Source organism: Cenococcum geophilum, assembly GCF_001692895.1.
Source record: "Cenococcum geophilum 1.58 unplaced genomic scaffold K441scaffold_7, whole genome shotgun sequence".
NCBI lineage: Eukaryota > Fungi > Ascomycota > Dothideomycetes > Gloniales > Gloniaceae > Cenococcum > Cenococcum geophilum.
In genome coordinates, this window is record NW_027137565.1 from 2,114,820 (window position 1) to 2,133,723 (window position 18,904).

The window sequence follows — 18,904 nt, forward strand, 5'->3', positions numbered from 1 at the left end:
CTACTATATAAAAATTTCAAAAGTTAATAACTAAGTAAGAAGTTAGACCACGTCAGACTAGGACCTTTTAAAATTATACAGAAAATTTCACTAGTTATATTTAAGTTAAACCTACTAACTAGGATAAAGATCTACCCTATATAACACATCGCAATGCTAGAACTAGTATATAGGAATATTAAGCCACTGGTCTACAAGGTAGACACATATAGAGGATAAGAAGAAAACAAATAGTAAGTTTTAAGAATTGTTAGTTATAAGGACATAGACGATAAAATATAGTATAAAGTAAAGTAGATAGGCTACGATAAGACTACCTAGGAACTACTAGAGAACCTAAAAAATACTATAGGAAAGGTATAGGAGTATCGGAAGAGAAAAGGCCAGGTAATATTAATAAAGAGGAATCACTAAAGAATAAGCCACCTAAGGGGGACCTAGGAAGAGCGACTGCCGAACTACTTAGAGTTATTTCCTTCTCTATTAGAAGAGAATCCGTTCTTTTATTACTAAGTTCCTATAAACCTTATTCTATAAGTTTTTACTCCTTAAAACGGACCTTTTTATAAACTTTCTTAAGATAAAGTAGATGGGCAGACGCCGTAATGCGGGCATCTAGGGCCTTCTGTTCCGTATCCTAAGAACACTTAAGCTTCGCAAGGGCCTACGCCAGGTTACTATTAAGCTTTACAGCAGTAAATTAAACACGAGACCCTATAATAAATTACTTAGAGAACTTAGAGACTATTAAGAGTTATAAGACGCGTATATTTAGCGTTAAAAGTAAAGTAAACATTATAAGACGATTAAATGTTTACTTTAGTACACTCTAAATAAGAAGAGGGCTATTAAGACAAAGGACTCGCCAACATAATATAAACTAACCCCTCTTTTGAATAACAAGAATATAAAAATAGTATTATTTTACTAAGCAACAATATTGCAGTAATAGTGCGGGCATAACGTTGCGCGTATAAAGAAGAAGAGGCTTTAGGTATTATAAGTAATAATATTAACTAAATTAATTAAACGGACATTATACCTCTAATAAACGACTTAGAGATACTAGGTATCTTTAAGGACAAAGATAAAAAGGAGGGAGATAGTGTTACGAACGCTTTAAGTATAATATTACAACTACTTAGGGAAGAGTTAGAAGAAGCTAGTTAGTTAATATAAGCATAGTCCAGGATGGAACCCGTGGAACTATATAACGAGGAATAGTAGCTAAGGTTATATAACGTGCTACGTAGTAAACGCGAGGAATAAGAGGAACTTATATACCTTATATATAACACGTATATTACGTATAAGGAGGATTTATAGGAGTACAGTTATGTATTTAAGGACCCTTAGTCCCTACCTAGATAGTTCCTTCCTTATAGTAATTCTTAGAATATAATTAGAGTTAATCTATTAGGCAACTACTCCACTAGTTATTATTACGTTGTTAACTTACTTGCAATACCTATATACCTAGCCTATTAACGAGTCTACCGTAGTTCCTATTATAAGGCTCCATTACAATAAGGCTTTATTATACTACTTATAGTTTTTATTTTAATTCTTATCTTAAATTAGTACTAGTAGGGGTTTAGGCTATATTTACCTTAGTAAGGGGTTAAGCTAATAGAGGTATAGTAGCTATAAGTAAAATATAGGCTATATCCTACGGGTAGCTAGGGTAAGTAGGAGTTATCCCTTGCATTGATTGTGTACTTAGAGATGTGGCCCGTGCACGCGATCAAAGAATATTAACTTCCTCACGTAGATAACTTCATCAATTAATTACACCACCACAATGGGTCGTAACTACACTTCTAATAACATAGATCTTGTACAGCTTACTCAATATCCTTTTTCCAAAAGTCGGGTCACGAAAAAGCCACCTCCAGCCCCCGGACCACCACCTTCCTTCGAGCGTCTCCCCATCTTAGTTTTCTGGCAGAACGATTGACCGCCTGCGTATGCAGCTTCCTAATTAATGCGCACGGAGCACGATCTGAGGACGCATTTATCAATGCAAGGGATAGCTTATATATAGCTCCCCTATTAATAACTTGTTTAATTAAATAGGGGCTAAGGTTTTTATAATTAAGTAACTTTATAGGCCTCTATATAGAGATATTATATATATTTAGCTATACTTAGTCGCTAATATATATCTCTAGTAGTAGCGTTTTATAATAGTTAGCAAAATAAACCTACTTTACTTAAGCCTAGGCTATTTCTCCCTTATAGTAGTTAAGTAGATTTTTTATATAGTCTGTATACTAGTTAGTAAGTAGTATCTTAAGGCGTTTTCTATATATTAGTTTCTTATTAATAGGTTTTAGTAGCTCTATATTAGATTAGGGGTAATAACCTATTTGTATTAACTTAATAATACAATTAAGTCATATCCAGGGGCACGAAATACGTATAGTATCGTATACTCTTTTGGATAGTGGTGACTTCTTCTTTTAATCGTACATAAATAGGTAGAATTTAAGGGGTTTCCTAAGCTCGCTTAGCTCACGTGATTACGTCCATAAATTCCCGTTCGAACTTATTTAGATATAACCCTTATTTATAAAAAAAATAGGGTAAGTATAAGGGGATCTTATAGACAGGGGGCTATAAGGACATAATTGTAGAACAAAATAGATTGGTAAGAGAGACGAATCCTTAAGGAGGTAAGGCCTCTGGGATTGTGAAGACTATATACTACAGGCACATGCTTCTAGCACGTAACCGGCGACTATCTAAGGGGCGTCTAGGGGTTGTCCTGAGGGCAACCTAAGGTATCCGCAATAATATCCCTTACATTGCCCCCCCCTTCTTACGGTCAGCCCCTGATTACTATTACCTTATAGTAGGGAGATTATAAGGGCTCGTCCTAGAAGAGGTTCGGAGAGATATTAGAGAGGTATTAGTATGCCGCTATATATCATCTATCTATCTAACCCCTGCTTTAAACTCCTAAAAAACCTTAATAAGGAAAAAATATAACTAGAGAAAAGACGTAAAGATTGCTAGGAGACCTATTAGAAGCCTACTAGAAGCATGCCGGTAACTACCTAGGCTAATATAAGGATTTTTATATAACTCTACTTCTAAGCCTTTATACCGGTTTGCAATTACTTATAAGTATTATAGGTAATTTAGTGTTCTAGTATAGTTCCGTAGAACCTTTTAGTATAGGATTTAATATACGGAGCCTTAGCTTGCCGTTGTCTTTAACTACTAAGATATAGTCTATAATTCTTTCTTATAATCCTTTTCTTATAATCCTCTACGTCACTAACGCATTACTCCCGTATTTACCCTTAGGCTATTAGATGCGGTTAAGGTATTAATTAATTAGTTAAAGAGACTTATCTCTTAAGATTTAGTGTATATACTTTCAAATCTGGTGGTCCTATGCTATATATTTGGCGTAGCTCTACTGCCTAGCAAATAGGGACATTTCGTAATAGCAATTACAACTATTATACAATTGTTAAGAACGTCTATAACGTTGTTCTTTAATACTACAGTATTATTTTAGGTCTAATTTAACGTCTTAATTGCCTTCCCCCGGCCGCGTAGTTAGTTTTTATAAGGAAGTGATGGTTAAATAACTTATACGCGTGTTTCCTTCCTTTTAAATAACGCTATTGTAACGGAGTTATATTAGTAAGGTTGCGGCTATTTACTAAAAGGGTATTGGACGGTAAAGTATAAAGACACTTTACTTATTAAGCTTAATCCTTTTCCTTAACACCTTACTTCCCATTATTAACCTTTGTCCAATTTAGACGTATCTTTAATATATTATTAAGATTTTCTTCTTTTTTATTATTAATTTAATATATCTCTTTGTTCTCCTACTAACTGCTCTTTTAAGCAAATTTTATAGCGTATTCTAGCCTTGCCTTTGCATATAGAACCCTAACCCCTACTAACCCGCAACTAGTGCTAGTCCTACCTAAATAATTTTGCCTATACGTCTTTAAAAGACTAGAAATCTAATAATAAAATTCTAAAGGCTTATAATAAGACGCACTACGTTAGATCTAATACCTTTAGTCCTTATAATTAATGCATGCGTACTAAGAGCGGCAGTTGCATTAAGATAAGCTTTTCTATCCTTAATAGATATCTATTATTAACTTTAATAGCCTAGGCCTAAGTGGCGACGTTCCTTTAATGTCCTTAACTACTACATCGCCCAGGCTCTCTTCTATTTAAGCACTAATATTAAATATCTAGGTCGAATTTAAGACTATACTACAGCTATCTACACCGCCTATAATTCCTAGCAAGCTAGCTAGTAACGCCTAATATGAGAGTAAGGTTAGTATACTAAGGATAGGGTAAAAAATAGGGGTAATAAAAAGAAGGTCGCTGTCTACTATAGAAAGGAGTTTATATATACGCGTTAAGTTTTAAAAGAGCATAACATAATACGGTATTAGGTAGGCTACCCTTCGGGTACCTAGCAGATAGGTAACTAATAGTTACCGTAATAAGGTCTTGGTAGTTCTAAACTATACCAGCCAGCTAACATCTCTGTTTATTCTAGGCTTAAGTATATCTTTATTAACTATAAGCTTACGCCATAAGAGCTTTATTAGTATTAGTTTAGACCTAATATTAGTGTTAAGCGTTTAAGAGTCTCTGCTCTAGCTACACCTTATTATCCTACCCCTGTTTTTATGCCTACTTATACGCCTACTAAGGGTTCTAGATCTTATTCTCGTTAGCCATCCCTTAGAGGGCCAATAGATACTAATCCTACTCCTAAGGATAAGGCATAGTGGCTTTTCAGATTAGGCATTTGGGATTTATTCTTATATATAGTGGCAATCGAGGACCTTAATTAGGTGCTTAGGAAGGCCTTAAAAGGCTTTTAGAAAGGGCTTAGAAGCCCTAAAAATAATATTTCTAGTATAGATTAATAAATAGAAATGCAATTCTAGCAAAATGCCCTATTAACTCTATGCTATATACGTAAAAAGGCTAAGGACCCGTCCTGCCTTAGGCTGTAGCCCTATCTCTATAGTTTCCAGAGCCTATCTATTCTATATCTAATTTAACCTATTTACTCTTTTCGCGAGCTTTCTTTATAGGTCGCGATAACACTATAGTATTAGAGCGCTTTTTATAACTTATAGATTATAGACCTTAGTCCTAATATTCTTTTAGAATATCTTCGCAATAATTAAGGTAATCCTTTGGTTCCTATATAGAGTCCTTAGCGGGCTAGCCTAGCCATTTAACTTTAAATTAAAGCTTGTTCTTAATAGACTTATAGCATAGTATAGCTTTAACCTCGTACCACTCGCCTACTACCTTAGGGTGTTTAATTGGGCCTAAATGGAAGTTCTTTTTTGGTGGTAGTCTATGCTATAGCTCTAATAGGTTTATATAAAACACTAGATATATATAGGCTATAGATAGGGGTAGCTAGAGACAGTAGGCTAGCTTACTAATTTGTTCCTTAACTTAGAAGAGACCTAGGTATCTTGTATTAAGCTTCTTTAATAGTTAACGGGTCTCAACATCCGTTGACCGTAATAGAACCTTCATCGGGAAAATATTCGCAGGATGAGATTTAAGTAGACTTTGATTTTCGTATTTCGCGTAATTGACATGTAATTTAACCAACTCGACACGTAATTAACTAACTTGACACGCAATTAACCAAATTGACACATTTAAAAGTTAAATAACACGCAGTTAACCTACTTAGCAACTTTAAAAGCTAACTATATATTTCTTGACATGTAGTTAACCTATTTAATAACTTTAAAAGCTAACTGTATGTTCCTTAATACGCAGTTAACCTACTTAATAACTTTAAAAGGTAACTATATATTTCTTAACACGTAATTAAGGTAAAGTTATATACTATATATTTAACTATTATATATTATCTAATATAATCTTATATAATCTTATATAGTCTTATTACTTAGAGGCTCTGCATAAAGCTCTATATAAAGCTCTATACGAAGCTCTATATAAAGCTCTATACAAAGCTCTACACAAAGCTCTGCGTACAGAGGCTCTATATAAAGCTCTGCGTACAGAGGCTCTGCACAAAGCTCTGCACGAAGCTCTGCACGAAGCTCTGCACAAAGCTCTGCACGAAGCTCTACACGAAGCTCTACACGAAGCTCTATACAAAGCTCTACACGAAGCTTTACATAAGGCTCTACACGAGGCTTTATACGAAGCCCTGCGTACAGAGGCTCTGCACGAGCTCTGCACGAGGCTCTACACGAAGCTCTACGTACAGAGGCTCTACACAAAGCTCTGTATTAGGTCCCCGCTATATTCCCAATAGCCTCTACACGTGCCTCTGCCCTATATAGCCATATTATCTTTTACCCTTCCTTCCTTCCTTACTTCCTCCCTACTTAGGGAGGCACCAGAACAGCAGCTAGCAGAGGACCGTCGCCAGAACTAGACGACTATCGCCAGAACTAGACGACCGTTACTAGAACCAGACGACGACCGTTTGAATAACCAGCTAGCAAACACCACGAATGATTTAATCAATTGATCGATCGAATTGAACCAAAGCTTTAATATTGGCCTATTACCGAATCAAATCAAGGCCTCCTAGGGAGGCACCCTAGACGACTACCGTTCGAATATAATCAGGGCCTTTAATCAGGCCGACCCCTCCCCCAAATTAAATTATACACTAATATAGGCAGGCAGGCAGGCAGGCAGGCAGGCAGGCAGGCAGGTAGGTAGGTAGGTAGGTAGGTAGGTAGGTAGGTAGGTAGGTAGGTAGGTAGGTAGGTAGGTAGGTAGGTAGGTAGGTAGGTAGGTAGGTAGGTAGGTAGTAGGTAGGGTAGGTAGGTAGGTAGTAGGGTAGGTAGGTAGGTAGGTAGGGTAGGTAGTAGGTAGGTAGGTAGGTAGGTAGAGGTAGGTAGGTAAGGTAGGTAGTAGTAAGTAGGTAGGTAGTAGGTAGGAGAGGACCGTCGCTAGAACCAGACTATCGTCGCTAGAACTAGATAACCGTTACTAAAACCAGACAACCGTTACCAGAACCAGACCACCGTCGCCAGAGCCAGACAATAACGACTAGCCAGCGAACACTATAAACGATTTGATTAATTGATCAAATTAAGGTAGTATAGACAGTAGGCATAAATATAGAGATGCTGACGGGTAGAGTAGTAGATAATATAGAGTAGCGGAGATATAGGTAGATATAGAGTAGGTATATGTAGGTAAGATATAGATAGGTAGGCAGATATAGATAGATAAGTAGATATTAAATAGGCAAGCAGATATAGACAGGTAGGTAGATGCTAATGGGTAGGCAGATATAGACAGGTAGGCAGATATAAACAGGTAGGCGATGCAGATAGGTAGGCGATGTAGGCGATGCAGGTAGGTAGATAGGCAGGTAGGTAAGTCAATAGGTAGATAGGTAGAAGAGAACCATCGCTATATTATATTAAATTATCTAAAATAATATTTATTTTGCTAGCCTTATAAATAGCCTTAAAGTAGCTTTTATTTATTTAAAAGAGGTAAATACAATTATGGTTGCCAAATGCGCAGATTGCTGGCAGGTTGCGCGCAGGCTGCGCGCAGGCTGCGTGTCAAAAAAACACGACGTAGGCTAGTCGGTCGAGTTGCCAAATGCCCTCAACTGCGCGCCAATTGCGTCAACCACTAACCATTGAGGCCATTGGCAGGGTACCATATTTTGCCGATGTTATCGCCTACTCCGAAATGCTTATCCTAGTGCTTGCGGTTGTACTAAAGTCTCTACTACTCTTAGACATCCTATAGGCTCTACTTCGCATACTTTTATTACTCCTTCTATTTTTAGAGGTATCCTTATACTCTTTAGTAGATGTCCTTAGACTTCCTGGTAGGATCCTATAACTAATTATACGGCCTTAGCTAGTAATTATTAGGTATACTATTAAACCCAAATAGCTAAACGCTATAGGTAATCTAGATTAGTATATACTTATATAATATATATTCCTTTAAATTGTAAGCGTACTCCGCGTACGGAAGTAGCTTACACTAATTATCTTGCTAGTAGTTTAAATATATTTGTAGGTAAGACTCTAGTTCCTAATTCTGGCATTCTGTTTACCTATCCATTTATAAATAAAAAGCTATACTATAATGGTGGTCTATCTTTAAATAGAACTATAGGTCTAACTAGTACTGGCTTATAAAGACGCTGCCCCTATTAGTGATAATAGAGTGCGGCTAATCTACTTTAAGAAAGTATTTCTCCTTAATTAAGTTAGCTAGCGCTTATATATTAATCGTCTTATTAATAGGAAGGTATTAAACATACTTTAAAAACCTATTAATAAGTATAAGGACCGAATTGTATATTTATCCTTAGCTATCTTTAGATAGTAGGAGATCCGTAATAAAGTCTATGGTATAATATTACTATAGCTTACTAGTAGGGGGAACTAATTTAAGTAAACCCTATAGCTTGTGCCTGCGGATCTTATATACTTAATATATAACGGAACCTTATAGCAAGAACTACGATAGGCTCGTTAATAGGCTAGGTGTGTAGGTAATGCAAGTTAAAGTTAATAATGTAATAATAACTAGTGGAGTAGTTGCCTAATAGATTAACTCCAATTATATTCTAAGAATTACTATAAGGAAGGAACTATCTAGGTAGGGACTATGGTCCTTTAAATATATAACCGTACTCCTATAAAATCCTTCTTATACGTAATATACGTATACTCTATCTACTTTATTGTGGATTATATAGATTATATAGATTATATAGATCACGTTATATAACCTTAGTTACCATTCCTTATTACATAGCTCTATTGGCTCTATCCTAGACTATGCCTAAATTAACTAACTAGCTTCTTCTAACTCTTCCCTAAGTAGTTATAATATTATACTTAAAGCGTCCATAACACCATCTCCCTCCTTTTTATCTTCGTCCTTAAAGATTTAAAATATCTCTAAGTTGTTTACTAGAGGTATAATATCCGTCTAATTAATTTAGTTAATATTATTACTTATTATGCCTAAAGCAATTTCTTCGTCCTCAACTGCTCGTCGTGCTCGCACTATCGCTGCGATATTGTCTCTTAGTAAAATTATACCGTCTCCGTATTCTCGCTGCTTAAAAGAGGGGTTAGTTTGTGTTACGTTAGTAAACCCATCTTCGCAATAACCGTTCTCTTATTTAAAGTGCACTAAAGCGAATATTTATTCGTCCTGTAACGTTCGCTTTATCTCTAATGCTAAGTATACGCGACCTATTACTCTTAATAGTTGTCTAGTTCCCTAATTAATTTATCTTAGGGTTTTATATTTAATCTACTGCTACACAGCTAGATAATAAACTGTCTGTTACTCTAGCGGAATTACGCCGTTCTTATAACGCTAAATAAGAGGCTGCCGATACTTAACAACGGGCCCTTAAGTCTCGTCTTACGGCGTCCGCTTAGTTAATTCGTCTTAAGAAGGTGCGTAAGAAGGTTTATTCTAAGGAGTGGAAACTTATAGAATAGGGTTTATAGGAACTTAGTAATAAGAGAATAGACTCTCTTCTTACCGAGAAGGAAATAGATCTAAGTAGTTCGGCAATTACTTTTCTTAGGTCCCCCTTAGGTAACTTATTTTTTAGTAATCCTTTTTTATTAATACTGCCTGACCTATCCTCTTCCGATACTCCTATATCTTTCCTATAGTATTCTTTAAATTCTCTAGTAGCTCCTAGGTAGTCTTAGTATAGCCTATTTACTTAACCTTATACTATATTTTATTATTAACGTCCTTATAATTAACGATCTTTAAAACTTACTATTTGTCTTCTTCCTATCCTCTATACGTGTCTGCTTTATAAACTAGTGGTTTAACATTTCTATATGCTGGTTTTAGCATTATAATATATTATATAGGGTAGATCTTTATCTTAGCTAGTAGGTTTAACTTAAATATAACCGGTAAAATCTTTTATATAATTTTAAAAGGTCCTAGTCTAATATAGTCCAACTTCTTACTTAGTTGTTAACTCTTAAAAATTTTATATAGTAGCTATACTTTATCTCCCTCCTTAAGATCTAGTCCCTTAGATCTCTTAGCGTTATAGTACCTTTTTATTCTCTCCTATACCTTTTTCGCTAATTCTATAAGGTCTGCATAAAGATTTATTAACGTCTTTATTCTTTCTTTAGCTATGCTATTTATCTTCTTTACTTATCGTAGTAATAACAATATTCTTAGCTTATATCTATAATTTGCCTTAAATAGTAATATGCCTATTCCATCTTAAGGTGTTATATTATATATAAACTATATAACTAGTAATAGTAATACCCAATTATTCTGTACGTAATTAATATAATACCTTAGATATTGTTTTAGCGTTTAATTTAATCTTTCCGTTTAACCGTCTGTCTACGGATAATATATAGTAAAAGTTGCTGCTCTAACTCCTTACTCCGCTAAAAATACCTCCTAAAATGCTACTATAAATCTTAGGTCTCTATCCAATATAATCTTACTTAGTGCTCTATATTTTATAAATACTTCTTTAATATAGATTCTAGCGACATCTTCTGCTAATATCTCTTCTGTATATGCTATAAAGTATCCCTACTTTATAAGCTTATCTACTATTACTAAAATCGCGTTATAATCTTATCCGGTAATAGGATCTCTTAACTTTAGTAACTTAATAATAAAGTCCTATAATATAACCTCCTATAGTCTCTCTAGTATTTTAACAGGTTATAGCCCTCTATATAGCTTATACCTTATTAGTTTATTTCTATAGTAATTTAGATATTCCTTTATAACTTTCCGTGCTAAGCCCTAGATTCCGTTAATAATATACTCCTCTCAAAGTCTTAATACTAAGCTCGTAGCTCCGTTATGTCCTTAAGTCATTCCCTTATAGAAGTCTTCCATAAAGTGCTCTGCTATACTTCTTAGGATATACTTTACTTCTTAATTTTCGTATATATCTAACTGTAGATCTTTTAGCTATACTTTTAGAATTCTTTATACCTAAAAGCTTTCTAGTATCTTATAGACTTTTCCTAGTTTGTTATTTTCTTAAGTTACTACAATTTTTGGATAATTGTACCTAATTACTCTATCTGTGTCTTTTCATAGTAAAGCCCCTAATAGCTTTTTATCGTTTTATAGTTTAGCCTTTTAACTTAGAGCATCTGCCCGTACGTTATCTGTGCCCTTAGTATACTAAATCTTAAAATAGTATTCCGCAAGCATTTCTACCCATTTAACTTATCTTTAATTAAGTTCTTTAATCATTAGGAACCCCATTAGGTTCTTATAATCCATCTTAACTATAAATAGTTTTTCTGTATCTTGCAAGAATGCTCTTTATTCCTTTAATACTATAACTATACCTAGTAACTCCTTATTGTAAATGTTATAGTTTAACTCTAGTGGTGTCATCTTTTAACTATAGTACGCTACTAGGTGCTATCTATCTTAATATTTCTGCATAAAATATGCCCCTAGTATGTAATCTAATGCATCTATTTCTACAACCGTCTCTAGACCTAGTTAATAAATTTTAAGAACTAGCTCTTGGGTAAATAACTCTTTAACTTTCTTAAATAGCTCCTGCTATTCCTTTCCCTATACCTATAGTTCTTCTTTCTTCGTTAACTACGTAAATAGCTTAGTGTTCTTTAACTATTGCGCTATAAACCTTCTGCAATAATTGCAAAACCCTAGGAACGATCTTAACTGCGTAACGTTCTTTAGTTCTTACCAATTCGCTATAGCCTTAATCTTCCTTAAATCTATACTAAGTTAGCCTAGTTTAATAATAAATCTAACAAAATCGGTGTTCCTAGTAAAGAATTTGCATTTCTTAATTGCTACTAGCATCTGTTCTTCTTATAGTCTCTTTAAGACCTATTTAACGTATTCCCCATGCTCTTTCTTAGTTATTAAGTAGATAATAATATTATTAAAATATACCATAATAAATTCATCTAAGTATTCTCCTAATATATTGTTAATACGCTTTTAGAACGTTACTAGTGCGTTTATAAGCCCAAATTGCATAACTAATAGTTTATATAGTCCTTCCTTTAACCTAAAGGCTACCTTCCATTTATTACCTTCCTTAATCCTAATCTAATGGTATGCCTATCTTAAATCTATCTTCGTAAAGATTTACGCGTTGCCTATCCTATCTTAGATTTCGCTAATTAAGGGTAAAGAATACCTATCCTTTTAAGTAATGCTATTTAACTATTTGTAGTTAATGTATAACCTTAGTTTGCCATTCTTTTTTAGTATAAATAGTACTGGATAACCCGCTAATAACTGCAATAGTCTAATATATCCTTTTTGTAGATTTTCCTAGACAAACTCTTTTAATGCTTTACCTTCTTTTTTGGTAAGCTTATAAATTAGAAAGAACTTTAGACTTATTTCTAGTTCTAACTCTATCTTATAGTCCCACGCTATATACTCTAACAGCTTTTTACTTTCTAGTGACCATAGTTTCTTACCATACTTATGGTATTTCTTTAGTATATGACTTAGTCCTTTTTCCGTTTCTTTATAGGTTGCTCCTACTTAATACCATACTAACTTGGCTTATTATCACATCTTATAGCATTAAGTATCCCTAATATTAACTTAACCTATAACCTAATTAATCTTTAGATTATATTTTTATAACTAAGGCATTCCTAATACTACCTTATTATTCCCTAATGGTAATATATTAAAGGACATCTTAATCTATCTCCCTTTAATAGTTAACTAAATAGGTCCTATTTTAAGATTAATAATACCTCCTCTATAGGCTATCGGATCTCCTAAAATTATTACTAATAGGTAAGGGTACTCCTTTTTCCTATATGGTAATCCTATTCTTTTAACTGCTGCTAGTAAGATATAGTTTCTTATTACTCTACTATCTATTAGCACTTCGAACTATTAATCTTACCATTTAATTTATAAATTTAGGTGCCGTCCTTAAATTCCTTTAAGGGTTTAAGGCTCTACCACTAGTTCCCTCTAGTCCTATAGGCCTCTACTTTTCCTAACTATTAGCTGCTTAATCTTGTTTATACTTAGTCCACTTTTAGCTAATACTTAGTTTGCTTTTTATCTTTAATATACTATAGACATATATTCTCTAGGCATTCCCACCACTATCGTCCATCTAGGCATTCTTCCGTAAGGAATCTTTTTAGCTAAAGTATTAAGTCTCCTAACTCCTAAACTTCTACTAGATGCTAGCCATGTATATACTTAGCATTTTAGTACCTCTGTTCTTCTATTAACCAATATATTCTTATAAGGTATTTCTTATACTTATCCTTAGGTGCTCTATATATATTACACGTATTATTTACGCATACGATCTATACTAATATGTAGTATGCTTAGTGTTTTGGGTTAACTCTTAGCTTATCTTCGTTCTTAAGTTTAAATCTATATCGTATTAATCTGAACGTTACGGCTTCGTTCGTAGGTACTAAGATGTGTCTCTTACTTCTCTAGTTCTCTAATCGTTCCTTTAGATCCTTTAACGTTATAATTAAGGCTCCTTTAATGTAACTTATCGCCTTTTCTATAATAGGGTGGTCTTAAATTACTTTCTTATCTAACCACATATAGAAATCCTCCTACTTATTATTATGCCTTTATCTATACCACTTTTAGTACAGCTGCTAGAGTATATACGGCTTATCCGTAAGAAAGTATCTTCTTATTACTACGTCGTAACAGCCTTTAGTATATCATTCCTCAAACCTAGTTAGAATCCCTAAATCCTCTTTATTTTCTAGTTTGGTAAGCTACTTAGCTCTAGGTATACCTACCCTAAGCCTATTAGTAATTCTTCGTACTAGTGCTCTGTCCCTTATACGTCCTAATATGCTAAATCTCTTATCTAGTTTCTGTTCTTGCTATGCGATAATTCTTCGTCTAAATTCTTCTATAGTTTCCTTTGGTTTGCGTCTCGCGCTTAAATCCTTAAAGTCTTTATACTTCTTAATCTCGGTATTAACTTTTCAATCTTTAGGCTAAACACTATATTCTCCTAGTAAGTCCTCTAGGTCTATATATCTGTCTCCTAGTCTAGTTACTATTTATACTACAGATTCTCTAATCTAGTTAATGGTCCTTATTTATGTCTTAAAGTCTTAGTCCTATAGGATTCTTAATTCTAAGCTTGCTTCTAACTTAAGCTTTACTCCTGCCTTAGTCCAACTAGGCTTACTTAGTATTCTTATCTTACTTTAAGAGTCTTAAATCTCACTTATCTCGTCTTAAGAGTTTTATGCCTATGGGAAACTCTGTCCTAAGCTTATTTGTATGTCTTTAAACTAAGCTACTACCCTACTCTATCGGTTTCTTTCCGTTGTGGGTCCTTAGGTATGCCTTATCTCACTTTAAGAATCTTAGTCGTCTCTCGTCTTATCTTAAGAATCTTAAGCCTTTGGCCTTTTGCCTTTATTAAGTGCTAAAGTGGTTCGCTATCCTACTTCTCTTATGTTTTATAAAGCGATAAACATCGTATCTAGTGGGGTCTTAATCCCTACTAATGTTCCCTATTCTATAGTGGAATTATCCTCTACCTCTGGTATAATATCTCTAAGGTCTGCTCGCTCCTAGTAAGCGGCCCTTATTGCCTTATTATTATGAAATGTTTCGCCTATATTAAATTTATCGTCCTTAATATCTGATCTATAAACTAGTTTATTAGTTTCTTTGTATTCCGCTAAATATAGCTCCTATAGCTAATAGCTTACGCTATACTTAGCGTTCTTATAAATTTGGTATACATTATTATAACAAAACGCAAAACTTCTAATTAAATACTCTTTTATTCCTCATAGTATACTATTGTCCCTCTATACATATATATCTTCTGCTACTAGTCTAGTTCCCTTTATTATATAGTAACTCTAACTATCTTTATAATCCCTTATAAAATAACCTTGTTTCCCATAATTTATATAAGCTCTATCTTTAAACTATTAACTTTACTATAGAGTCCGCCTAAACATCTTTTACTGCTAAGATCCCTAGTTTAGCCTCTACTCCTTAGTCCTATAATCACTAAATCCTTAACCTCTAGGTTTCTATAGTTTCTTACTCTATCTCTTATAGGCTTCTTTAGTACCACTTAGGTCCATTAACTCTGCGCTATACTATAGTTTTTAACTTAGCTTTAGTTAATGCGTACTCTACGCCTTATACAACTATAGAACTCTATCCTAACCTCTCTTAGTCTATTCCCTTTAGTAGATCCAATTATTAATCTTAATCGCTTAATCTATTAGTTCCCTTAGGGTGTCCACATCTTCTATTAGGATAATTACGTCCTAGACTTTAGCCTTAAGTCCTTATTTATACTATACTATAAGCGCCCTATTATTCCACTCTACTTGTGTTGCTAACGTTTAGAACTATATTATATACTTAATCGCTAAGGTTCGTTACGTAATATCTTAGAGTTTTCTTTCTGCTATGGTTACTGCCTTTAGGTCTCCGAATATCTATATAAGTCGTTCTATAAATCCTTCCTAGCTTAAGAATATAAACCATATATCTTAACTAGTGGTCGTTATTCCATTTACCTGTATTTCCGTAAGGTAAGGTTTAAACTATTTAAGTACTCTCCCTAACAGGAATAGTCCTGCGTAGGCTATTCGATCCATAGGTATTGGTAGTTTTACCCCTTCCTATATAACCTTAAAATGCATTTACATAAGGAATCCTTTAAGTTTAGACCTTTCCCCTAAGTACCTTTTAATTAATAGTAGCTTAATCTTTGCTATCCCTATCCCATTAATCTTATTTTCTAACGTTATATTATTTTCTATTAACTAGTTAACTATCTCTTGTAGCTGTTCAACCGTTACAGGTTACTGTAAGTTAGTGTCCGCTATACTGGTGTCTCCCCCTAACCTTAAAGTAGTTGCCGCCGTTAATGGCGTCATGGTGGCTGCTTTTAGTGGTATATTATTTAACTTTCTATACTTAATACCGTAACTAGGTAGTAATTATATAACGGAACCTTATAGCAAGAACTACGATAGGCTCATTAATAGGCTAGGTGTATAGGTAATGCAAGTTAAAGTTAATAATATAATAATAACTGGTGGAGTGGTTACCTAATAGATTAACTCTAATTATATTCTAAGAATTACTATAAGGAAGGAACTATCTAGGTAGGGACTATAGTCCTTTAAATACACAACCGTACTCCTATAAAATCCTTCTTATACGTAATATACGTGTACTCTATCTACTTTATTGCGGATTATATAGATTATACAGATTATACAGATCACGTTATGTGACCTTAGTTACCATTCCTCGTTATATAGCTCTATCGGCTCCATCCTAGACCGTGCCTAAATCAACCAACTAGCTTCTTTCAACTCTTCCCTAAGTAGTCGTAACATTATACTTAAAGCGTCCGTAATATAATACTTCTCACAATAGCTAATATACTCCTTTACTTTCTAATTAAGCCTTAGCCAATAGTATTTGCGCTAAAGTAATTCCACTATCTTTACTTAACTATAGTGGCCGCCTAGAAAATTATCGTAATTCTTTATAAGAATCTTTTGTTATAGATTTACTTCTTATAGCACCTAAACCTTACCACCTCTATATAGTAGGCCCATTAGGTCTAGTTCCTAATAATAGCGCCTAGTAGCTTTCTTTCCGTTACGTTTCTAGTTTACTTCCGTATTAAGGATAGCATAAAAAGCGTCCCTCTATTATACCTTACGGATGAAATCCGTTAACCTTTTAGATGGTTTTTAAGTAAAAGCTATTTCGTCCTGTACTGCTTTAAGTATAAGACTAGATAGTACCATAGATCTTATAACTCTTTAATACGTATATATTAGGAAGGCCGCTATAAGGTTAAAGTCCTTTAGTTATTATAGGGCTCCGAGTTCCGATTACTCTATAGCTTCGCTATTAGCTTAAGGGAATAGCTTAATAATTAGGGACATCCTATCTAGGTATATTTAGACCCTTATTAGTAACGGACCGGGTATTAGCTAGAACGTTAGTAGAAATTAATAGGGCTTATACCACCTAAGACTTGGTGTATAGAGCTATAGGTGCTTAAGTATCCTATACCTAGAGCTTATTCTATAATATAGGGAGTAAGATATCTATTATTTGTTTTCCTTCTCCCGTTTTAAAGCCTTTAGTATAGTCTAGCCGTCGTAACGGTTTATTGGCAGGGTTGTTTTCCCCTAGCTTATATTTAATTTTAAAATTAAATCACGTAAGCTTCTTTGCCTATCTAGCTTATTAAGGTATAAGCTCCTTTATAGTTATAAAGTAGTGTAGATTATAGTAATCTAAGAGTATATAAGTGGTATAGCTCGCGTGCTTAAGGTAGTGTCGCTACTATTTAAAGCAGTTAACTATAGCCAGTAGTTCCTTATTGTGGGTATAATACCTAACTTTAGGTCCCTAGAATTTTCTATTATAAAATGCTACTAGTCTCTAATAGAGCTGGGTAGCGTCCGGATACCTATTAGATTATAGTAGGATACTAATAAGGGCAAAATTTAATATATTAGTAATTATTATTAATAGCTAATCTAGGTTAAAATGCCGCAGTAATAGAGCTTTTATAAACTTTACGTAAAGTTCCTAAAAGGCCTCCTAAACCTTTCTAGGCTATAACTATAGCTTATACTATTTAGTTAGTCCCTTTTTAGTTTTCTTCCTTACCGCCTTTAAGCTTTTTACTTCTTAAGTTAGGTCTTAGGAAGCTTCTATAATATAGTTAGATAGGTATTAAGCAACGTCTAAGTAGTTATAGATAAAGTGCCTATAGAAATTGGTAAAGCCTAGGAACACTTAAATATCCTAATAGCTCTCTAGCTCTAGCCACTCCTAAATTATCTACACCTGTACTAGGTTTATAACTATACCTATAGGCGTTATAATGTAACCTAGGAACTCAACCTACTTAGTATTAAAGATATACTTTAACGCCTTGGCGTANAGGCCCTAATTATCTAAANNTTNTAGCACTTCGCGGANNTNTTNCTTGTGTTAATCCTTATCTTCTAAGTAGATTAAGATATTATCTAAATAGATAACGTATATGCGGTCAACTAGTCCCCCTAAGGCTCTATAAATATACGATTAGAATATTATAGACGTATTGGCTATCCCGAAAAGTATTACTAAATATTTAAAGTGGCCGTATCGGGTCTTAAAAGCGGTCTTCTACTTATCCCCTTCTTTAATACGGAGCCTATGGTAGGCGTCTTATAGATCTAGCTTCGTGAAGATCTTCGCCCTAGATAGTTAATCCAGCATTTTACTAACTAGTAGTAGTAGGTAACGGTTCTTAATTATAATCTTGTTAAGACCGCGATAGTCTATATATAGCCTTATAGTTCTATTTAGTTTTAAAATAAAGAGGATCGGTACGCCTAACGGCGACTTATTAGGCCGGATTTACCCCTTTTCTAGTGACCTATTAAGGTACTCTTGTAGAATCTTAAGCTCTTTGCGCAAGAGGTTATAAATAGGAAGGTTTGGCGGTTATTTGCCTTCTTCTAGATTAATTATATAATTATACTCCGAGTTCTATGGTAGGAATTTTACTTTCCTACCCAAAAATACCCTTAGTAAGTCCCTTAGGCCTACTAGAATATTTAATAAATTAGGGTCGCGTTTGTCCTCTGCGTTATTATTAGATAAGTCCAGGAGCTCCCTTAAAATGCTAACGAGCAGCGTTATACGCTATAGTGGTTGCTTATATATAGTTGCTACCGTATATTATACCGTTTTATATAGTAGCTAGTAGAGGATAGGGAAATCCTTAACGTAGCGCTTAAGATGCTGTAGTATACTCTTCGTATATTACTTAAGCTAGAGTAACCTATAATGGTTAAAGTATCTTATAAGA